Below are 25,949 nucleotides of genomic sequence, written 5' to 3' on the forward strand. Positions count from 1 at the left end.
TTGTTTCTATCATTTTTTAGAAAATTCTACATTACAGACGCAATACATTAGAATGCTTTCCGGCCTGTTACAAAAATTACCACGTTCATATTGGAGTGAAATGATCCGCTGCCGTTGCTACCGACAGTGCATTCGACACGGACTAATTAGCACACCGGTACATTAACGTCCGAATGAATTATTATCACAGGGCGAAGGCTGCACAGACATCGGTCCGATCCTGTCTTAGATCAGACGGATACCAGCCGGAGCTTGCGTCTTTATTAATAACCCGCAACGACATTGACCGATCTGGAGATCTCGTGTAATTACCATCTACGTTCTAACTTCTCTTTCTATGGTTAAAATGGTCATTCATTTTCAATTTCCTTGTTCTTCTCTTTTACCTTCGCTCTCAAATAAAATTGCGGAAAATAGACTTACAAAACTTTGCTTATCCGTTATCTTCTCTATCTGGCGAACTGTTTGTTATTATTAGACTGCGAATATGTATATAATTTCGTATTTCTGGGAAGAGATAGAACCTCGTGGAGATTTTCTTTCAGCTACTAAATATCCTAACATGTACTTTATTTTAAACATTTTATCTACTTTCGCATATTATACAGATCCTATGCATTTTTATATTGTTCAATTTTCTGTTTACCTACTTATTATCTACTTTAAGTGTTCACAATAAGACGCAAGCGTTTGAAGTAGATTTAACGAGAGAATCGTTCCCAGTCAAACGATCTTTAGATTCACATTTGCCGCGGGTTCAACATATTTCTAACGCTAAACATAAAATATAAATTGAGGAACTCGATGCACCTTCAAAGCCTATGCCTATGATACTATGATACGCGTTACGTACAGATGCTTTATACCAGCTTAGATGATGAGCATTTAATCTGTTCTTCTTTACTTGCCCGTTTCATCTTCAAGTGCAGTTGCAAAGATCCAAAATGACGTTGGCAAATCTCTCAATGAAACTTTTTCTAAACTCATACATTTTTCAAGATCTATTAATCTTTTTTATCTCATTATTGATCTTTCAATGAAAATCCCCATAAATCTTATTTATCGGTTTCAACCAATCACCGACACTAGTTTCTCGTTTTTCTAACAGAAGCACGTAGAATCGTGTGCTAAACGATTTCTAATCGTTCTTAATCGACAATTAGACGTAACAATCGGATTACGAGCATTCTTCGATCTACATTCCATTCTGCGTAACCCGTTTGTGGTTCCTGCTTGTAAACAAACGCTCAAAGCGTCGAATCGATCGTCCAGTTCCCTCTCTCGCTTCTCACTGTACTCGTGTTTCATGCATCGGCCGAGTCAAGGGTTAACTCTTTACAGATCCAGTGCCGATAGGTTGGTCACGCGAGCTATGGAATCTCTAAGCTAATGTCAATTAATATAATTGCCCCACGATATTCTCTGTAATAATCGAATTAACCAGGTCCTTTCTTTTCGTCTATTGTTCCCTATACAACGGAATCTCATTAGCTTTAGATAGCAGAGCACAGAATGATGGACTGAGAAGGAGAGTTTGCATTTCTGCAGGATAGGTATGTAAATATGTTCAATTAGAATTGGGAAATTTTTCACGATTCAAATGTACAGGGTGGTTGGTAACTGGTGGTACAAGCGGAAAGGGGGTGATTCTACGCGAAAAAAGAAGTCGAAAATATACAATAAGAATTTTTCGTTTGAGGCTTTGTTTTCGAGAAAATCGACTTAGGAAGTGTTCATAGAAATTTAATTAGAAGAGCAGAAGTATGTGTTCGACAGAATGGGGAACATTTTCAGCAATTTTTGTAATAATAAACTTTATGATTACTTCATATTATTTCATTATGTATTCCTAATTTTCCGTTACGGCAAAAACAAACTTAAACTGCGATAATATCCATCGAGGCAACGATCTACAGTGAGATCCGTTATAACGAGACGTGATAAAGTGCACGCGTACCGAGTGAAAATTCAAAGTCGATTTTCTCGAAAACAAAGCCTCAAACGAAAAATTTTTATTCTATATTTTCGACTTCTTTTTTCGCGTAGAATCACCCCCTTTCCGCTTGTACCACCACTTACTAACCACCCTGTATAATTATTAGAATTGATAGATTAATAGATTACCTGATTGTCGCAATCGATGCAACCAGAAAAATTATTGAGAAGTGGGATTGTTGAGGTTGACTGATCGAAGAACGAGTGGATGAATTTGTAATATAAAAATATGTTTAAATAAATAAAGGTATAAATATAAGTTTATGCTGATCTAGACTCTCACTCTCATGGTGTTACAACACAATAGAATCGATAGGGAGCAGATTCATATTTTTATAGCAAAAGGACATCACCAGAAAAGTTATAGCTCTAGCTAAAGACTACAAGGAACATAAATAGAAATCTATTTATTAGTTCCTTTGTTCCTAGACTTTGTAAACCAAAAATAATTTATATCCAAGGAAACAATAATAGGCACCTCTCCTTATTTAGAATATTTTTGTTTTACTAAATTTTATTTTCTTCGTAACAGCAGTCTCCATGTTACGGATATACATAAATAAAATAATATGTAGGGTTCTTCTTGAAGTAATTACTTCAATAATGATAAATTTTGTTGTTATATGTGCTAGAGTCAGTGTTCGTTCACACATTACTAAATTATAGATTTTTCGGGCATTATAAAATTATACGCACGCTGTCTTCAAAAGTTTGGAATTATTTGGCCGTTGAAGCCAAGAATTGAGAATAAAATATCTTCGAAAATAATAGCATTAATTCCGAATTTAGAAGAAAATTCGATATACAACTAAGAACTGGTACCACATTTTCACAACGCGTATACGAGATATATTTAAAGTCGCTATTTGTATTCTTTCTCTTTCCTCTAAAATATTAATGATGCATTATATTTTGATAAATAGCAATAATCGTAGTTTAAAATTCATGTTCCTATTATCAAACCTTTACACTCGGAATTTTATTTCAATTTCGTTAACAGCAGTGTTTTATTTGAAATTTACTTTAACTAAAAAATAAAACAATTTAAATAAACAAAGGAAGAAAGAAATTCGCTTAAATACCAGTTTTATTCACACTATTATCGTATTTTGTAATTTTTAAGCGTATGATATATCTTGAAATAATTTCCAGGATACAATCCTGCTTTTCTTTCGCACGTTTCACAAGGAAAGGTGGGCATGAAAGAATGTCGAGTCACAATCGACATAGCAGTGCAAAGGTTTAATACCAACACGATAAGATTTCCTTCTTAAGGTTATCTCTAATTATTTTTATATCCTTTTATATCTCAGATGCTTATTTAAACAATCTTTATATCGTTATATATTTTCAATCGTTCCTCGTTACATTTAAAAGGATCGCGAGTGAAAAAATGACAAATAGCGTGGAATAAAGTTAAGTGACTAACAAGGAAAAGAGGATGAAGGCGAGAATAGAGGATCGCAGAACGATTACACGGGCCAGGGAAGGATGCAGAATTCACAGCCACGAGCGTGACGATCGCGCTGGCAATAATTATTCACCCGATGGGGGAGATACGTACGATTTGGGATGAGCTGTGCAAATACTGCGTGGGAGATAACAGGCGCGTCGAGCTACTCGCCTAAATTAACCCTCTATTAATCCGACAAGTGGGGGTCGCTTGGTACATCGTAAATTATCACTCACGACGAGCCACGGTCTACGCTTGTGACGTGCACGTACACGTGACTCGTCGACTTCCATTTTTACGGGGTTTAATTGAATCCGTTGTTTGAACAGCGCCTGGTTAATCTAACCCTGAGTCCGCGGGTAGAAATTTTCATGGCTGTAAGTTATTTAACTAGGTCGGCACCCGGGTTCAGTGGAAACAACAGCCGGTTGGATTTAAAAAATCATTAGCCACCGCTAGTGAAACTCTATCGCTTATTTTTCCCGATCATGTGATATTGATTTAAACGATTCATAAAGCTGGACTGATCAACGTTCATGGATTGAAAACTAGAGGAATGTAACGATTAAAGGGGAAATATTTATGCGTTTGTGGAAAATTCGAAAATGTAAAACATTTAATTTTCATTTAAATTTAAATATCTAAATTAGAGTAATTATAGCATTTAATGGGCGAAACAAATTATCTATTTAGGTTTTTTTTTCTTAATTATATTATATCATCGTCTATCGATTTACCTTGGAATTTATAATTCTTTATCCTGTCTACTCGCGATAAATAAACTTGTAGATGCGAGTTATTTATTAGGTAGCCCGAAAAGTCTCTTTCGTTTTATAAAAAAATAATGGATTCACGTTTTCCGTTTTATACTATTTTATCGAATTTGTTTTATGCATTTTGTTTTATCAAGATAAAGATCACAACGTTTGACAGATTAGGTTTCGTGTTTGTATAAAGATGCATCGTTGTAAAAGACGTGTCTGTAAAAGAAAGACACTTTTCGACATATAATATCAGGTGTACCCCAGTAAAAATAAAAACAGCAGTTGATCAATTTGTCTTCTAAGAGATTCAGATTCGTTGTTGGTTTTCAAGAATTTAAAAAAATGTAAATGTAATTAAAAAAAAAGAGTTTTAAAAAATTGTAAAATTTGAACTCTGTTTGAGGTTGAGCACCCTTCCGTATAATAAAGACGAAGCCGTGTGCAAAATATGAAAGAATTCGAGTTTTCCTTTTGGTGGCGAAACGAAGACTATAACACGCGCCAGGAACCAGTATTAGAGGGTGGCTCTCTAATTACGGGCATACAAATGAGCACGGCACGGCAGGCCGTCTGGCTGAATCGTTCGATCCAGCCATAACTACTATAGTATAACGCATTCAGACGCATTTGGCTAGCCACGAAATTGTATCTCTCTCATCCTCTACCTTCGTCCTCGAACTATCCTCTACCAAGTTCAACAATCAACGATACCAATTTTTACAACCACCATAGAATTCATCTACAGAAAATATCTTTCAGTCAGACGACCAAACTTTTAAAAATTATTTCTTGCAAATCTTAAAGATCAAACAAACTATGACGAACCCAATAAGACAAGTTTAAAAGGGCAACGAGTCTTTACTAAATCTTTTAAAAACACCTAATAATTTGGCAGGATTTTGTGCTGCTCAGCATTTTGAAAATTTTGTAGAGGATTAAAAAACATATAACTGCAATTTTGATAATATATATAGGGTTGATCGATAACAAAGTGAATTTTAAAGCTCTTTCCGTGTAGAATATACGGAATTATTGGGTTGGTTCTAAAATTTCGCTAGGAACTTTCCGAACAAACGAACAATTCTTTGTGGTTTAAAGGGCCTGGGATGTGTAGGATAACACGGGGAACGCGTGCAAACGCAAAGGTGGGCAAACGCTTATGGTCGATAGCTTAGCTCCAGGAGTGGCTCGCGGCTGGCGCGGCTTCCGTCATGGAGGGGGATACCGAGGCGGGAAGAGGGGCCCGTCGACACTGCAGAGAAGGGCCCCGAGAGAAGTGGGGCGAGAGAAGAGAGGCCCGAGAGAGAAGAGGGCCGAAGGGAGCCGATCTGACGAGGTGGCGGGGAAGTCAGGGCCTGCTGCCGATCCTGGACCACCCAAGTCGAAATTCACTATAGTTTGTTCGCTGTGGTTACGATACTCGTTTTCAGTCTACCCTTTCTTCGGGCCCTTCCTCGTCTTCCTCTCGTCTTCTCTCACTTTGTGCTTCGTTCACTCGCTCCCGGATCGTGCCTTCCCTCTTTCTTTTCTCTCTCCGCTTCTTTCCAATTTTTTTTTCTTTTTGTTTCTCGTTTTCTGTTTCGCGCGTTGGCTCGCCTGCGAATCGAGCCGGCACAAGCTGTGACAAGCGACGAGCACCCGACGCGGACAACGGGAAAAAGTCGAGAGGTTCGACACGCTCGTTTCGGATAGCGGCCCTTTGCCTCGGCTGATAACGATTTCGGTAAACGCACCGTTCCACTGCGCCACTAGAAGCCGCGCTCCCGCGAGCTTTTTACGAGCCCGAGGTATTAGCCAGAGCATTCGAGATATTGCGCTGGAATTCGGGGAGGAACTGCTCGGCACGTTGGCGAACTTCGGCCCAATGAGAGAATGAGAAACCTGACGAGAAATTAGATGAGATCCTATGGTACCTCGGACATAATAACGATCGACTCTTTTCTTCGTGTTCGTCTTCGAATTCCATGAAAAGTATAAAAACAAACTCCTACGACGAAGATACAATGTGTGTTCAGCAACATATATTTCTGTGAAAAATTCAAAAAAGGATACGATATCAGCGTATTGGACAATGTACGATGAACTCTTCTACATATATCTGCGATTTTTATGAAGAGACAGACTTCTATGATAATAGCATTCGATAAGACCAACCGAGAAAATAACAAAGAGTTTTGATCAAATTCTTGAAACTTTCGAACGATTCCAACAAGCATGATATTGAAACACGATGTTCAGTAGCAGATTGAGAGAGTTACGGTGCACAAGATTATTGCGAAAATCAAAGCAGCCAAAGTAGACAAGCGAATCTACCAAATCTCTATTTGCTGCTATCTAGCAAGGAAAGTTGATCTACACTTTCTTTCCAAACCAAAACTTATCTCGCATGATCATAAAGACATGACACTAAAATTTTCATCATCAGTCGAAGCGTGCCTCATCTATAAATCAGACCATTAAACTATCGCATGATCGATGCGAAATCGCCAGCACTCGCACGTAACCTGGCATATAAACTACGATCGTCCCAACTATAGCAAAGGATCTCATTGCTGTGCCAGCTCTAGATAATTATCTAACACAGAAGAAACGTTGGTAGAGAGGTAAAGAGAAAATCGTGGAGAAGCCGTAGAGCTGGTCGAATCGTAGTCTGATCTCTGAGTGTGGCGCGTTGAAATACGGTTATGGACGAATCGCGTGATTAATACGTACGGGCCCGACGCATACACGAGCACCGGCCACGAGGGGACCGCGTATGTGCGCGAGTATCCAGCCGACGAAACGAGAATCTTCCTACCGGTGGCCAATGTTCGTGAGAGAGATATTTCATTCGTGTTGGCGAGGTGTCTCTGTTTCAACCGCCTATCTCCGTGTCGACGTGGTCTTCAGGCTGCTTGTCAAGCCTTCGAGGTTCACTCGAATAGAGTGTCACCGGTAATCAGCTGGCCCCGGGCCCCGTGTAACTGAATACGCCCATTTCAGCCAATATTCGTAAGTGCATGCAAATTTGACGAGACACTCGAGACGCGTGAGCCGTTCACCGAACCGGCCACGACTGCTTGCCGAAGATGCTGACCGAGGATTAATTGACTTCGATCCGAATTTTTTGCTCGAGAACCTTGAGTCCAGAGCGAATCCAGTCGAGATTACTGATGATTCGATCTGAAGATTGGTTTGATTGAGCCTCGAGTATTGAGCCTGTTCAGTCTGACGTTGTTTTGCGGACAATTAATAAAAAGAAGGAATAAATGTGCCGGATGACAAGTTCGAATCTGAAAACAGACAATTATTTATATCTTAAAAATACAAATATTTAGAAAATATTTAGATAAAATTGAACAACCTTCTATAGAGAAATACATAGTACATGATGTATTGTAATATCAATTAACATCTTAATCTGCTATCAAACACAAATTACGAACTTAATTTCTTTCAAAGGAAACTCTCTTGCATCTTCCAGATCCTGTCGTTAATCTCAAATAGTATCCAAATACGCAAATAACTTTACGATGAGTAAGAGCTGAGATTCAAAATCGACGATAAGTCGATAACGAGTTCCCGAAGGGGCGCGTTAATCCAATAACGAGTTGGAGCGCAGAACGAATTTCTTCTCATCCATCATGCCGGCGGCTACGACGATAGTTGCTCTTTTTACGAGCGACTAGCAAAAGGAACGTGCATTGATCGCGCCGATATCCTCTCCGGGCGAAGCCACCTCCGAATCCCACAGAGTCAGACGCGTTCCTGACAAGGACGAAAGTCGAACGAGAGAATCATAACATTATTCGTCCGAAGGGGCGACAACAAACGACGCTAAACAACAATGACGAGCCGCTGTTTCCTTGAAAGGAACCCCAGCGATGGACTTGAGGCGCCTTCAAATCTCTTGGACGAATATTTTAACTATTTGTCTGGAACAATTAACCAAAAATAAATATTTGGTTATGCGATGATATTGAAGAAGGTACGTCGTTAATTTTTCAGTTAAGTAATATCAACATTTTTGAAGATCGTAAATGGCATACGATTAGTGTCAGACATTTTATATCGCCACGATGTTTATCGTATTAAATATTCATAAGCTATTTGAACGATTTAAAGTCTTGATAGCTGTATCTCGCTATTATTATTTATTATGTCTGTCTTCGTATAACCATTCTGTCTTTTACATAACCAAACTTACGTGATTTTCCAAAAATTATAACAAAAGCATACATATTTCGTAAATTTTTAACGCGAAAGTTTAAAACGTAAAATTTTCTCCTTTCTTCGATACTGGAAAGTGCGTCTAATATTAATAATGGTAAAAACCATGGAAAGGCTTCTTGCCCATCGCTAGATGATATTCCCGCGGGTCGCCGCGCAGGCTGCCGGTGCGATGGTTGGCCGATCTCTCTTTTTCTCTTTCGTCCCTCCTCTGTTCTTCGCTAGCAGGCCAAGAGAGGAGAAAGGATAGGATCGAGCAAAAGGGAAGGGGTAAGGGCCCGACAGATCTAAAGCCCAGCCTCGCTGCCTGGTCTTGGGGCCTAGATCTGGTCCCGTCACATCCAAAGCGCCGCCCATTTTTTTTTCCACCCTGTAGAAGAAGCTGGAACGAACGCTCGATTCTTCTCTCGCAGTAGCTACGAACAACAGCACGGAATTCGCGAGTCCTCCAGCCCTGCCTCGGCCATCTGAGGATTTTGTTGTGGTCCTACCATCGCTGGAATCCACGCACGATACACCTTGTAGCCGAATTTTTCGCCAGACCGCGATAAGAGAAACGCTAGACGAAAAACGCAGATCGGTCTGGCGAATTGAAATCGTTCGATCCAGAGGGACAGGCCTGACGTGACTGGGTTCCAGCTTTACGTACTTTTTGCACGTTCTGCTTTGAATTGAATTCGAAAAGATCGGTTCAGCAGATTCGTAGCAATCGTCCATGGTTAGGTCTTCGTTTGTGAGATGCTTCTTGATAATTCCAGATGGGAGATTGGGGCGAAATTGGGTTTAAGTTACGAGAATTTTTATATACTTATGGAAAAGGTATATAAAATATTCGACATATAGTACTCATTAGGATATTTGATCATTGAAACACGCGTTGACAATCGTGTCCGTAAATATATCATACATATTTTACATCGTCGTGCGCGACATAATTGTTGTAATATTTTTAAAAATAATAGGCAAAGGATTACAGGACTTTTACAGGAAAGATCAACGAGGATTTAATTATTGGGACCCCGTAGCGTGTAGAAAGTCTCAGGAACGTGAAACTGAACATAGATTATATCGTTCTTTTATTTATCATAGTAACAGCATATCTGATGCATAATATAGAAACATCATATACTTATGTAATTTGTATTTAGATATCTTCAGCGTAGTGTAAAGAATGAAAATTACGGTCGAAACTCGACTTTTTTCCAAGTACAGTTGTGATGAAATATGATTATAAACCAGAACCACACGATATTATAGGGTAGGGAGTTAACCATACAAGTAGAGCTAGATAAGCGTCAATGTTGCTAAATTAAACATCGGTCGACACTGACGAATTACGCTTTAAAGCAGTAGAGGCTTATTCCTCGTTTAAGATTGATTTAACGACTAATTAATTCCCGGTTGCTCGAACACGGACAGCTAACCGCGAGCACCCTGCTGACTGTTAATAATCATTGCCCACCAAAATTGTCTGGATGCGTACGTTTATCTATCCATCGGCAGGAGAGCTAATTATTTTCTTTTGTGTCTGCCTGGAATATACATGGGACTCCATGCGGAGAAGGGACGAACCCCGTATCATTTCCTCCTTCTTAAATTGGAAGGAACAAAATGGTCCCCTGCTTTTCGATGCTAAGCTTCGACCCATGGCCCCAACATTCTCTGTTTCTTCCTTTTTAATTAACCATCTCTTTATAGAAAATACTCTATTCGTATAAATTCGTAATAAATTCGTTTCAACAAAAATTGTCCTATTTTCACCAATACATCAAATCCTAATTCCTTTCGCACAGTAAAGGAAATTTGTTAATATTATTTATCTTTAATATATGAAATTATAAAATGAGGATATCAATGGCTTCCTTAGAAACATCTCATCTTCAGTGATTTTATATTATATTTGTGAATATTATTTATCTTTAATATATAGCAACTATAATATAAAATCATTGAAGGTGAGATGTTTCTAAGGAAGCCATTGATATCCTCATTTTATAATTTCACCCCTATTCATCGAGGGGTGAAACGTGTGAAACCCCAATCGATAGGGAAATCACATTAAGAGATTAGGATCTGCCAACATCATTCATCGTACCGTGATTTACTTAACGGATAAAAGTCCATTATTAATTACGAAACTCAATGTTCAATTTAACCAATCCAGTGTAAATTAGCTTCCAAATTCATAATATTCTCTTACTCATCCTGTCGAATATAGATAAATAAGAATCATCGAATACAGTTCTCAAACAGAGTACACGCGGCATTCGTTTACGAACGAAGAACAGGGAAGCATGTCTCTCTCGGAGCATCCCTCGTAAATCGAATCTTTGTATATATCTGGTGGAATGCCTGCATCGAGGAAGAAGAAGAAGAAGAAGAAGAAGAAGGGGAAAAAGAGAAGCTGACATATCTATGAGTGTCATTTGGGCGTTCGACAATACTTGCCTTATGGTAAACACACCCATGCAGAGAGCGTGGATGTACGATGAGTCCATAAAACAGAGAAAGGTGGCGAATGAAAGAAGGGACGTTGCGGAGAGGGCAGGAAAAAGATAGAGAAGGGGATGGAAAAGGGGAAGGAAGGGTGGAAGAAGGAGAGGCACGGGTGTACAGCACATCTGCTGTTTGCCATACGGCGATACCAGAAAACCCTCTTGGCTCTCTCCCTCTTCTCAATGGCGGACCATAGATCGATCCTGCCCCATAGAAAACAAGAACGCCTTCCGCTGTGTTTGCCGCACCGCAATTCGTGCTGAGAAACAACCACTGCCACCACGAGAATTTATATTCAACCAAGGGATAGCAATTTTGTCCTTTTCACCGATCCTTCGCCTCACCTTTTGAACCCAAAGAAACTCGTGTACCTTCTTTCTCTCCGGGGCAACCTGGAAATGATATCGTCGCGTATGATTTTTGACACAAGGTATATAACAAATGTCCAGCTGACACTGTGGATAAATTTATTTCAGCCGAGTCTTTCGAGTCTCAGATACTGTATATCATATTTGTTAGAATTTCGATTGGATAGAGATATTTATGCATTTATGAAAAATTTATATATTCAACAATATAGAATATACGAAATATACAAAACATATAAATATAAGTATATCGAAATATTCAAATGAATATTATTTACAATACTTTGAAGATGAAAAAGAATTTGTGTTTTGATGCTATTTCTTTAACGCTAACTTTACCAGACCCGGTCAAATGATCAGATATTATGTGATTAATTAATTTCTCAATTTTTGTTAATATAAGAATTTAAAGAAATAACAATGAATGTCATTTAACCGGGCCTGGTAAGCTTAGTGTTAACGACGTACACAAAATTCACTACGTTAAAACGCAGTATATTGTCAATTAATCTTGAATTGCCAAAATCGTCATTTTAATTGATTTTAAAGTTCGTGACGTGGTTCTTTATTACTCATACTTTCTGTATTAGATACCTTCTCTTCTCCAAAATTAATTCTAATAATCTTCTATCCTGGCCCAATCTGTAAATTTTCGGTCACGCGACCAGAGTTTCTTAAGGAACGTTGAAATATTCATAACATTTATTAAAAAATGCTCAGAAATGCGACTAATCGATCTTCTTTCAATGAAACTCGACGACTCTTCCGTCATTGGAAGTATCTACAATGGTCAGCTTCCACGTTAAAGAATTAATTGGATCTTGATAAACGCAGAGAGACTAATTCTTCATAAAAGTTTCATCGGGACTCGCTATATTTGTAAAAATAAATGACGCGTTTTTTCCTCGCCGCTGCTCACGAGAAAGCCCATGAATAAGAAAATGCGCGTCGACAATTACGAACGACTTTATTGTCGTGGACATAACGGTGAATCGTGAAAGAATACGAACAAGGCTCGCATACAGATCACAGGATACAGACGTTTAGCGCGATGCTAGCCGACCGATCGAACAATATAATTGTTCACGTCCACGTGCTGAAAATACTGCAGACCCGTGAACGTCTCTCGTGCTTGCACGTTCGTGAGAAATTATTGTGCCGCGCGTGACTGGAGATTTCTATTAAAAACCGGGCAAGAACGCTCGAACGACCGTAAACTTTCCCGTATATCATCCCACGGTGAAGTCAATCATTGAATACAGATTTTTGCTTCGAATATTTTACAACTTTCCTTATATTGCTGCTCGTTTTGAGAAAATACGATAATTCATTGTAATCGGAGAGGTTCAAGATATTAAGTAGAAAGTGTCCCAGTTCTTCGATTTATCAAATATTTCCTTTTCATTTTAATTCGTTATTTTTCTGAAATTTTTTCAATAACTTTTTAACATTGCAATTACGTATTCTGGATACACGCTGTCATCTTTGCCATTATTGTCGAAGAATATTTATTTATAATGACGACTTTCAACTGATAACTCGTACAATTCCATCAATAACATTAGATCACCGGTACAAGAACATTGCAGGTGTTTTAATATTTATAAATCCGAGTATATGTTTATACATATGAACATTCGTTAACTTAGAAAGAATAGAATACACTATCAAATTAAAATCACTAATTTCACTGTCATCTCATGTAGTTAACAAAAAAAAAAAAAAAAAAAAAAACAAAAAATAGAAGAGAAATGAAACGAATCGAATGAAACGTAAAGAGACGATTCAAGCGATCCTCTGGCAGATCGTCGCGCAAACAAACCGTTAAACGGTTAAGCAGGCAATTAGAAAAGCGACATGCCACGGAAACTCGTCTGGCACGCTCGTTCGAATAAATTGCCTGTCAACTTTTCGAGTCAGCCACGACGAGCGTTTCACGGATCGTGGCCTCATCCTCTGGCGTGTGCGCGCGTGTGTCAGCGGCATCGCGCGCGGATTTAACCTGTGCCACGGACGCGATTGCGCAACTCGCCGAGTGTCAGCGGGTTCGTCGAGGTTCGTTAACTCTCAATTTTGCGGCAGCCCGCATGAGTCGAATAATCGCTTCGCTCGCGCGCGTCTCCACCACGCCTTATTTGCTGCTCGCTGCATCCACCTCGACGAACGTTTTTTAGCGTCTCTCAAGTGGAAACGAGAAAAACCGATCGACCACCGATCAGTGAAAGACCGACAAAAAAATGCTCGATTCGCCACGATCTATCATTTTTCGTTCAACGAACAACAAATAGGATTTCGTAAAGTATTTAAAATCGAAGTCACTACGGCGTTGCGTAAATGCAAGAAGTTTAAAAGAAAAATCAAGAAAATTGTATCATTGGTATCCGTATTATTAGTGTCGGATTGAAAATAAAATTAGCAGGCTGCTTGCTACAGTACAATTAGAAAAACCAGTTGAAACGTTTTATTGGTTGTGTACTTGCAATTACAGTAATTCAGAGAGATGGATCTGATTTTTATGAGAAAAGAATTTATGTCCGTATCGTCTCTAGCTAAATTATCGTAGTAAATATATTTTTAGTATGTGCAGTTTACGTAACAAGGATATTTCCTATGAATGTGTTTGACGGATGTTAAAAGATGCATCAAGATTCGGAAGAAACACATTTAACAGGCTGGGCGCGTTTGATATATAGACTCGGTGTTCGTTCTTGCAAATTTCTTTCTTTGTTTGTTAATTTTTTATCACTTGAATCTTGAACGTCCTAATGGAAGGCTAATTATGGGATCCGTTGATGAGAGCTAATGTCCGTGTGTCTTCTGCGAGTAAGTAGCTTCTCCACAAGATGTATTAATGGCGTTGGAATAATGAATATATGTAGAGTAATTTAACGGAGGAAGCGACGTAGATCCTATTGAGAGTTAAGGTTTGTTGCTGTTAGTGAAACATTATTAGACAACGCTGTATCCTCGTTCGTATCCTAATCGCTCGCACGATCTAGATCCCTTTATGAAATGTATAACACATCTAATTCCACATTAATTACACTCTTGCGATCTCCCCGGTGAACCACGATCTTCACCTTTATCGCTTACACAAATCATAATGTTTTTTCTCTCCATTGTGCCACTCGTTACGATTTTGTAATACACGATCGAGGACGATCAAGAAGAAATGCTTCCGTTTCTTGTGTCAGAAGTCAAAGCCACTTAACCGCCAGTAATTCTAACGATGCGCCAAAACCGGTGCAAAAAATTAATATTTCAAGAGCGTGCATCGGAAGAGAAAGCAGATCCAAGCGAACGAATCGTTGGTCCCGTGGGACGAATGGGAGCCGTTGCAAAAAATTCGGTTAGGATTCCTTTTTCACCTGGACGTGGAATTTCGTTGGCAAAAACGAGCGTGCACTATGCCCGTTAGAGGCGGACGACCAGTGGCGGATAAGCGTAGAAGGGGAGAGAAGCAGAGAGAGGAAAGCGAGAGAGATAAAAGGGTTCGCGTGTAGATGACCAGCGTGCTTTCTGAGAGTCCAGTTTGCGATGAAATTAGCCGTGTCTGCTCGGGCTGAGACAAAAAGTAATGGCTTTCACGCTAGGCACTCGGGATTAATTAACGAAACGACCAAAAATGGCGGCCGTACGTGCCCGTTCCTTGGGGCTATGTATAAGAACCGATTCCATTCCCTCCTCCTTGTCTTGTTCCACATTAGGCCATGCGTAACGAGCACAGCAGAACCATCGGTCCAATCGTCACCTGCCATTCAAATTTTTCAAATTACTTCTCCACTATACCAGTGGATCGATCTTGGACTAATTGGTCACCTTCATTCCCTTTTTTTTGAATCTCATTCCACGTTGATAGCCGTTCACCTTGTTTTTAAATTACGCTTATTATACATATGTAGCTGTAATTGCTTCCAATTATTTAACGCGTATCTTCTCTTGTCGCTACTAACGAGCTGAAACTTCTTTAAAAGAGCTATCATTCGTGGAAATTTATCTTTCAAATGATAATTTACACGACGACACGTACTTTTTATGTTTTTCTACGCTTACTTGTACACGCCGCATTATCATACACCATCGATCAACGCAACAATTTTAAAATTACATCGCTTCGCGATTAAATTAAACTTCTTTCTCTCGTCCCAAAAGGATATTGCCACGAAATCGATTCACCGTGACTTCCGCTTTCCGCTTTCACGTGAACACGTCCACAGAGAGAGAGAAAGAGAGAGAGAAAGAGAGAGAGAGAGAAGCTGTACGCACCTCTCGGTTCAGGGATTTCAAATTTCGACGGGATAATCGGCCGGTCAGTCGACGTTTCAACTTTCGAAGGAAGACGTAGGCGACTCGTGCGACAGCTTGACAGCCGGACATTAACGATCCGCGATGGATCCATGCGTGATTTCCATCGCGAGAGCAGGGGTTTCGTTCGCAGGTGCGCCAAGCTAAATCGAAACTCGAATCGATGCTCGAGCCGTGGCCATTGTGTACGCGAGGATTCATCGCGAAGCCAACCGAACGAAGATAAATTTCCCGTCGAGAAGACGATTTTAACGAAATGCTTCCTCCGTTCTATGGATGAAAAATTAATTGCGAAACCCTCGTTCCAGCAACAACTCAGTTGGTTATCACAGTTATCGCGATATCTGTGGAAGTATTTGAGTTCGCTTATTTTTCCCGTATTTTACGTACTTGCTTTGGTGAAAGAGTATATGCATATACAGGTTGAGTTTTCCGGTTACCAGCCGATTGGATTCATCGATTAAGTTGTCGAAGGAGTCGACCGCTTACTTCTGAAACGTGGTATGCTAGATGGCTACTCTTCTGCTGCTTGATTTTCACGGAATATTCTTTATTGCAAACTGCAGCAACTTGTCTCTTTTTAATGAACTTGAAAACGTCGAGGAACTCGAGAAGTCTAATCGAAGAAGCTGATCCAACTCGTTTGACGCTGTGACAACCAGTAAGAATCGATCTCGTTGCTGTAGAAATCGATTCGTAGAAGATACTGTCACCGCGTGATCCATCTCTTTGTATTACAAAAACGCTGTAAACTAACAATACTAGTGACAATGAAAATCATCTTTGAATAAAATAAAAAAGTGAAATGCGATTATAAAAATATATTTCTCTATATATTTGTTTATAACGATGTTATTGAATTTATTGTCTTTTTTCATATTCTATTCCGCTAATTCTAGTAAGCAGAACATAAATATTATTTATTTAATACAGTAATAAATGATGAACAAAGTACCTAAGGATGAAATTTAACATGACAGAAATATTCAAATAATAAGCAAAGTACATCAAAATATTAATTCCATGTATTTAAATACGTACAATGAGTAATTATATTTTATTTGTTAATTCCTATGCTTCTAGTAACTAAAATATAGCTATCGTTTATTCCTCGCCATTACGTTTTATTATTGCAGGAACTCCGAAAAGCTTTCGTTTTCTTCGTAGGTAATAAGAATATGCGATTTTCCCAGTTAAATATTATAACATTTTCCTGTTCCAATTAACGGTTACCATTTTTAGTGCATTTTTCAAAATGTTTTATTTTACGCGTTGTGCACGAAAAGTGAATCGTGAATTAATTATTTGATTATCTAAATCATGCAGCAGCAATTAAGATTCTGACTGCATCCTGATCACTTATCTTATTTATTATACATTTGTCTAAAGTGACGACGAGTTTTACATTAATTACTTGCTGTTTCCCTTTGACTTTTCTGGATTACTCGGCTCTAGTTTGTTAAAAAAGAACATGCTCATCTTCGATAAAACCTTCGACTGCGGAATTTTCTAGTTCGCCGGTAGATGAACTTGATTACAGTTGTGTTTATTTTACAATATACGAAAAAAATTATTCTGTAATCTGCAAATATATTAAAACAAATTCAGAAATAAAAATATATATCAAATTTTTTAAATATATACCTTGTATTTTCTCCATTGCATCAAATCGTCGTTTGCAAAGATCTTCCACTTCTTGCAAAATTGCTGTTCGGTGCTCCTTTTTCATGAAATTTCTGCCTGCTCCAGTCATTGATCCTATTCTGCACTTTTTACTTTCATGTGAAAGAGAGAGATTATCTTCGTCAATTTTTATCGCCCCAACACATCATTACGAAGGATATCAAGAAGATCATCCAGTGAGTCAACGAATTCCTTTTCTCTTCCTTTTTGTAATTCACTTCCACGTTTATAACTCCATTGCAACTGTCGCTAGCTTTGATACATTGCTATTGATTTTGTAGTACATTTCTTCTTATAGAGATATCTACTTTGTCCCAAAATACTTCCATTTCTTTTATCACTATCGCGACACTTGATCGGAGATCCATTTTTACTTTCCGTAAATTATCAAACAATGCATGCAAATCTTGATCGTTAGTTGTAAGTTTCAAACCAATGATCCACCTTTATCATACTGTGCAAATATAAATATTTTTTCGAAGCTTCCGGTTTCCATTTTCTCAAACTCACTCTTTTCTTTAATATAACCTTGCGATATATACATCTCGAAGTGATAAATTTATTTATTACATTAAAGGGGCGATCTCAGGTAAAAACATGAAAATAAGTAAGCTAATTTTCCACCTCAGGTAGCTAATACACGTAGTAACGTAACTCAGACGTTGCGTTATATACTATATCTAAATAAAACTAAAAGATCGTATTTTTCTATATATTTCTAATTGTATTACATAAATATTATTATTATACGTATAAAACATTATATTTTAAAATTTTATTAGAAAAATATTCTCAAACGTGTCTAAAATATCGAACACAATTATGTTCAAAACTGACGTGAAATCATAAAAATGTGGCTCTGCTTCCTATGTTCTGATTTTGTACATATCATTTACCCATCGGATGTAATAATTAGTGATAAGACTAATTATCGATAAGGCGAAAGAAGATCGCAGGTGGAAACATAAGAAGCTGGCTGGTATACATTCTGTTGCTAATTTTCTAATTTCTCTGACATCGTCGTACCCAAATATTAATAAGTGTCACTGTACGAAGTTTAACCATCGTCAAATTAACCAAACCACCCTGCAATTCCCTCCACTCCGCCTTATCACTCGTACCAAACTTTCAGCGCCGAAAACCTGGCCAACAACGGTAACATCAACACCAATCTCGCCTGGAAGGTACCATTTTTCATCGAAAACGCGCATCGATCGACACGACGAACTCATCGTTCGTTGCATATATACGCAAGCTCGTACACGAGCCATGGCCCGGATCCGGATGATGAAACGGTGCGCGGCCGGGGCAATTTGACTTACGACATTTTGAAAGCGAGCCGACCGATCGTGGGCGTGTGTTGAAACGTTGCGATGTCGGACGGGTTTTGCGTGGGCCCGCGGCGCATTACATCTGGCCAGGTACGCTGCTTATGATGGACGAGACAGGTGATTATGCGTGTGGAAACCAGCATGTGAACTCGCGCGCCCCGTACTTTGGTGTGGGTGCTCGTCGCGGGCCGCACGAGCGTCCGTGTGGGTGCGGTGCACGAGGCCCTGTCGCCGTGGCATGTGTGGGTTCCCAGTACCATTCCGCGCATCGAATAACCTCGTAATTTCTGATTTTTCTACGGGTGTCGTGACACTCGCGGAATGTCCCGAGAAACCGATTCGTGGCAGTGTTTCCGCCTGTTCGGGTCTTGCAGACTTGCTATCCGGTGACACATGAGTGGATAAATGTTTGCGAATGCCCGGCGAAGTTTTGTGAATTCGGTTTTGATTAAATAGATGGAATACAAATGGAAGATAATAGGGATAATGTTTTATGACTGTGATTACTTGGAAACAAAGTAATACGTATTTTAAATAAGAAGGGAAATTCAAAATTTTTGCTTAGAAATATAACTTTATTCAATTAGATATTGTCCGTTTTTGTCGATGACCTTTTGCCATCTTTCAGGCAGTGTCATAGTTCCATGTACATAAAACTTTTGATTTTCGCCAGCAAGAAACTGAATTAAACATGATTTTACATCATTAGTGTCATTAAAAGTTTTATCATAAGGAGTTCTGCATGGAACGAAATAAATGGTAATCTGAAGGCGCAAGGTCAGGGCTATATGGCCAACCTAAGTTTCAATAATTTTTGGCGAGTGACCAAAGATGTGTGAAGCTTTGCATCATCATGCTGGAAGACAACACCCTTACGACTTGCCAATTCTGGCCGCTTTTCTTTAACTGCATCGCTCAGTTTGGCGAGTTGTTCAACGTACACGTTTGAATTAATCGTTTGGTTTCTTGGTAAAAGTTCATAGTACAGAATTCCTTTATAATCCTACCAAACTAACAGCATAATCTTTTTTGGTGAATCTCAGCTTTTGGTTACGTCTGGGCTGGTTCATCTTGCATCACCTACGATCTTTTCCGATTAACGTTGTTATAAACTATCCACTTTTGGTCGCCAGTAATCAGTTGTTTCAGAAATGGATCAACTTCGTTGCGTTTCAGAAGCGAATCGCAGATGCTAATGCGTTGCGTCAAATGAATTTCCTTAGGCTGATGAGGGACTCATAAATCGAATTTCTTGACATAGCCAAATTGTTTTAATTTTTTTTCAATGCATGGATGCGATACATCGGGCTTCTCTGCAATTTCACGCGTTGTGCTATGACGATCTGAATCGATAATGGCCTTGATATGGATCTCATCAACTTCAACTGAACGGTCAGATCGTTGAGCATTTTCCAATGAAAAATTACCAGAACGAAATTTGGCAAACCAATTTTGACACTACCTTTCTTTCGAAGCTTCGTTCTCATATAAGTCACATAACTTCTTGTGTGCTTGCGATGCGTTCTTGCCTTTTCGGAAATAATAGAATAAAATATGTCTGAAATGTGCGTCTTGTTCTTCCATTTTTAAATTGGGAAAAAACGAAACTAAATAACTAATCGATACAATTTTTTTACTAAATTAAGCGTGGAAGTCTAAACAACAAGAAAACAATATAGGTTACGTGCTTTGAACACGTTGACAAAACAAAAGAATGTGCTAAAACCACCTACTGACAAATTCCGCAATCGCTTAGTTGCCAACCCTAAATACTTCCTGAGGGTTTGGAAATTTGTTTACAAACATAGCGAAATGAAAAATGGGGAAGAGTAGAATAAGATTGGAGAACTGACAATAAGAATAAAATTTAATAAATCCAATGTTAACGCATAAGAAAATCGTTTATAATCAAAATAAAATGGAAAGTACAGAAGATTAGGGTAAAGCTGATTATAATAATAATACCAGAGTTTCTGAATATTCATCAACATTTTAGAATTTCGTTCCTAATTAATTAAATAAAATGTAGGTAGCCTAAATTAAGATAAAATCAGAATTTTAAAAAACAGAACAAAATTTTATTATGTTGATGCCTATTAAAACATGAACATTACTGGTGACTGATAATGTCAGCATTCCTAAAGTGTTTAACTACAGACATTTACAATTTGTAATATTTTTAATATTACAATAAAAATCTAACGAATGAATTGCAGCATAAAATATTTAAACAGCTTTATTCTTTCATAGATATTCTTTCTTATTCTAACTTTTGTACTCTTATCATCTTATAGATATATTCATATACATTTTTTCTTAATATTAGATATAACATAATCTGTCTAATGTGTAATATGTATGTCGTATTGAAAAAAGCAACAACACTTTAACGCTGCATCCAAGATATATGAAATCCGTTACTTGTTCAACGTGTTATTTTTCTATTTAATGACATAAAATTGTTAAATTGTAATTTTTTATCAAAATAACAATAAAACAATACAATAACAATAAATAAATAATTGATAACAATAAAATGATATGTTAATACAGTAAAGGAGAAATTTAAATGTTGAATAGAATCTCAAATATCCCACTTATTAAAATCAATATCTTAGATTGCGTTATTTCTATCCCATTGAATTAGCAAAGCTATGCGCTGTAGATTCTTCACGTTATGAAATATTTCTAATTGAAATATTTCTGTTTCCCGTAGCAAAGGAATTTAATAGAAAACAGCGACTCTTTACATAGCTAAGGCGTGGAAATACGATTTCGAAATTCCTAATCAGTACAACTTTGTAATAATCTTTAGGTACCATTGAATAAAAATACGCACAACAAATTGCATAACAAATCGTCGACCCGGTGCCAGTAACACATTACATATTCGCTGCTATCGAAATACAAATTGAATAGTTGAGTCAGTAGTATTACTTAACCGTTAACCCTCAGCCAGCGAAGATTGGATCATAATTATCGAAAGCGTAGAATTTTTTATTTTGATATATCGAAGATTTGACTCAGAAGGCTTTCAACCCCCTCCCCCTTGCCAACCTCCATACATTTACTTTTATGATGGTGTAGAGTACTTGTGTGGAGGATGGTTGATCGTGAGATTTATTAGACGAGGTTGCTCGTTGTTGAAACTTTCAAATATATTTAAAATGTTAAATAAATAAGTACAGAAAGACGTTCGTACTAACGGATTCGTTAAGACGGTGTATAATCGCTAAATATAATCGCTGATAACTTGTTGGTAACTCTGATATTGATTCGAGCGACTAACTGATAATTGGTCGATAACTGTTCGATACTCGTAGATACTCGATAGATACTGACTCGCGAGACTAACTGATAACTGATAGATAACTGTACTCTTTTCGGTTGCGTCCGTTTATTTATACTGGCCGGGGGAGAGTCGGAAAATTCAAATTCGTCTTCGTTCGACGATTGCACGTAGCTGCGACGTTGTTTTGCTCGGAGTTTATTTATTAATACATTGTGTGTATTTTAACGACATTGCTACTCCGAGGCAAAATAACAACATGATTTGGATTGTCCTGTAGCTCACGTGCCGCTACAATGGAATAAAATTGTTATATAATTTTTAATAGAATCTATATTTACGTATAGGGATTTTCTAATGAATAAATTTACTTAAAAAATAAAATCATTGAAATAGTTTGATAGAATTATAATAAGTAGACTCCGCAGTCTAAACATCTGCGTTTGTGCGTTTATTTAAAACAACAAAAATGTACATAATGCACACGAAAGTATAGCATTCATTACAATATTCAACGAAGAAGACAAGCCCCTGATTAGATTTCATTTCTTTAGTTATATTCGCAAAAATATGAATTTGTATAAAAATCCGCAGTTTAATCATAAATATCAGAAACCTATATCGGTCAGAATTGTCCCAGCTCTCACTCTCCAAGCAGAAAATACATCGACCAACGTATGCGCCAACAGCAGCCAGTGTGCTAAGTTTTAAGAAATTCAAGTTCGAACAGCCTAGAAAGTCCACTTGTCTCTGGTGAACATTGAGTAACGATCCATAACGAATCCAATGGACAGAGTATCGGTTAAACTCTGACCGCCATTTAACCCTCGTGACGCTTCATTTGCACAAGACGCGGATGAAAGAGGAAACGAAAGAATGAAGGAAAACCGTGAAAATTGTAGATCTTCAGTGTAAAAGACTGCGGGTGGCCGTTCTTCTTTCTCAGTGGGCAATTTGCCCTGGATACAATTCACCTTCCATTGTTTTGTAACTGATCCCACTAGTTTCAGTTTCATGAGGGTAGTAAACCTGCAGGATGAACGTAACTTGACCCTAATTTATTGGGAACCAACACGAAACAACACGTTACTTTGTCTTTTGAGAACTGTTTAAATATTATGTGCTGTGAATCGAGATTACAATAGAACTGCATTTCTCTGAATTCTGTCTATGGAAACGAAATTTTAGTTAATGCTTACTTCGACATGTATTGAAGGACTTGTAACACTGAGAACACGTCACAATATTTAAATTGTAGTTAGAAAAGAAAAATTAATGTATAGGTTTTATACTGAAGAGTTTTATGGTCTACGTTTATTATTATGAATGTTAACTGACTATGAATTTAGTACCTTCCAAAAAGTGATTTAATCTAATTATAATTGGATATTTATTGACATTCATTAGCATTTATTGCAGCATTTATTGCATAGCAACCTTTTCAAGTTCTATTATGTGAATGAAAGACAATACGTATTGGGGAAAGTTAGTGATTTATTACATATAATTCTAGTTACAATACATAAACTCTCTGTTCCCTAATGAGTTCATAAAAATAAAGTTTTATCTACTATAAACAAGAACAGATCTATTTCAGAATTCGTATTGTATATGGATTCAACAATTGGATCGGTTTCAAACAGTTAGAAAGTTTGTGAATGAAAAATTAGTAGTAGTTACTTTAAAGAGTAATTTGTATGAACGCAAAGCTCGATGCCGGGTCAGTTTTCACCGCAGGTAGCTCGAGGATTCGTTTCACCCTCTTCTGTTTGCATTTCGTTCTGGTACTCTATTTCTCCACAGGATCGTAAATATCGTTGGTGAAAACCGCAACAGAAGCCATGATCGCAAGTTTTATTTACGTTTGGGTTAATTCGAGTAAAGGTCATGGTCAAGAAATCCAAGCAACATCGGAATCACTGTCTCATTGTACAAATAAGTATATTTTTGCCTTTGGATCGTTTCAAGTAATTGCTGGATTTATAAATAAAAAAGGCCTTGCCAATTTTTGTCTTTTTTTCAAAACATACAAAATATACTCTAGCGTCTCCGTTTTCTGTTGTATCTTACTAAACCTCACTAAAGAAATATTAAGTTGTCCGAAAAGTGTCTTTCTTTTGCAAACGTGTTTTTTACAATAGTGCACCTTCATACAAACGTGAAACCAAGTCTGTGAAATATCGCGGTGTTTATCTCAACAGAACAAAGTGGACCGTACGTAATTCGACAAAATAATATAAAACAAAAAACGTTGTGCGTCTATCACTTCTTCATAAAACTAAAGAAACTTTTCAAACAACTTAATAAAATAGTCAAACTCGAAGATGGTATCCCGTTGTGGGTAGCCGTCCACATGTTATTTAGCAATTAAGTTAGAAAAATTTACCAAATGTCCAGCTGAACAAATTGTAAAGTACAAATTAAATAATAATAAAAAGAAAATTCTAAATTCCGTAGTCGTAAACTTCATACTACAAAAATGGCATACTTAAAAGTACTAAAAGTATTCATCAAGCTATGAGGCACTCGCTATGCTGTATGCAAACATTCTCACCCTCCGAATATTGAACAATTTTAATATTGAGCACTTCAAACTCTGTTCAACGATTGTTGATAACCTTAACAGATACTTAGGAACAACTTGGTCGTCGTGACGAGTACAATTGTTGCAAATAAATAGGTGTAGCTCGGGGCTGTATTTAAGGACAGGGTACGCGTCACGCCTATATCCGGCCGGGTATTTCCGCTCTACGAAAAGCACTGAATTGGACACGACGTCGTTGTCTGGGGAGAAAAAGACAGACGATGCAGACAAGTCGGTCGCGCGAGTTGGCGAGCGCCGAAACGTCGGATCTGTGCGAGTAAATACGCGTGGACACGCCCGTAGCAATTACACGAGTGCCTGCAAGTATAATGAGCCGTGCGTTTCATTGTGATTTATGTCGCGGCCAACTTGCTCTGTGTCAAGGCATCACCTTCCTTGTTCTGCTAGTTGTAAATTTGCGATGAATCGGCTAGAGATTCGTACTATGGTCACAAGTTTCACGTCAAACTGAGAATTATACGTTGATACGGGGATTGAAGGTGTTAGTGGATCTTTTAGTATTGACAGGATTCCTTCTTCTTGTTAGTCTTTGTTTATATATTCTTTTGAATTTGTTGAAGTAATTCTCACTTCTAGAAAACCTCTACATCTTCTCTAGTGTTTAGTTTTCTTAGTTCTCGAAGCCTCAATGAACTTGAAGGACCACCTGTCAGCCTCATAGCTTTAGGAACACGCCTTGCACAGATAATGCAACGGGATACATACAGGCAAATTTTAGGGGCGTTTAACGAACCTTCATTTGGATTAGCCATTGTTGTTATACAATATAGATGATAACGATACAAATATGGTTATTACAGAATTTGACAATTAGCCGTGGCGACTGGACCCTCGAGATGCTAATGACAATAATCTTAAGTTCAATAACGAATACACGGTCAACGGAATAGCAAATGCGCTTTCTTCCAAAGTCTAAGTCGAACTGAACTTACTTGTCCACAGTTCAAATGTAACTCAATTTACTTGTCCACAGTACAAGTAGAACTCAACTTAATAGTCCTCAGTCCAAGTGGCGCCCCACTTATGTACTTTTCTCTGTGGCTCTCCGTACCCCTCGGGTCAACTATATTTCTTAAGGAGAGGTATACAACTACTTCAAACCTCTGTTAGGTAAAAAAGTGCAACCCGTGATCGTGACTACGTTTAGCGACCAGATGTATCACTTCGAGCTCAAGCTTACCGTCATAAATCTCGACAAAACATAATCGGTTTAAATCATAAACAACTACTTCTAAGTTTTATTATTTAAGTACAGCTATAATAAAAAGTCTAGATTAAAGTATTGGGGATTTTCTAAAAAATTCCAAAGGAAAGGCCCCGATGTTCTTTCATCTCCGACATATAAATACCCATAGGCTCATGGCTTCGAAGCTCTTTTGTAAAGTAACGCCGCCAGCGTGCGGTTCTGCACTAGCATACACATTGTATTAGGTCGTCTGAAAAGTTTCTTT

General features: G+C 38.0%; 1 long non-coding RNA gene across 2 annotated transcripts in view; it reads right to left on the reverse strand.

The window, feature by feature from the left end:
* Positions 1-25,949, reverse strand: part of LOC126919458 (uncharacterized) — a 251,512-nt gene that overhangs the window by 199,727 nt on the left and 25,836 nt on the right. Inside the window, exon 1 of one of the 2 annotated variants that reach the window (XR_007711633.1) lies at positions 19,706-20,418. The exons of the other annotated variant lie outside the window; for it this stretch is intronic. This is a non-coding gene — a long non-coding RNA (uncharacterized LOC126919458). Of the gene's footprint in view, positions 1-19,705; positions 20,419-25,949 lie in introns of those variants that run through there. 2 annotated transcript variants of the gene reach the window in all.

The sequence above is a fragment of the Bombus affinis genome, chromosome 8 (genome assembly GCF_024516045.1).
Source record: "Bombus affinis isolate iyBomAffi1 chromosome 8, iyBomAffi1.2, whole genome shotgun sequence".
Lineage (NCBI taxonomy): Eukaryota > Metazoa > Arthropoda > Insecta > Hymenoptera > Apidae > Bombus > Bombus affinis.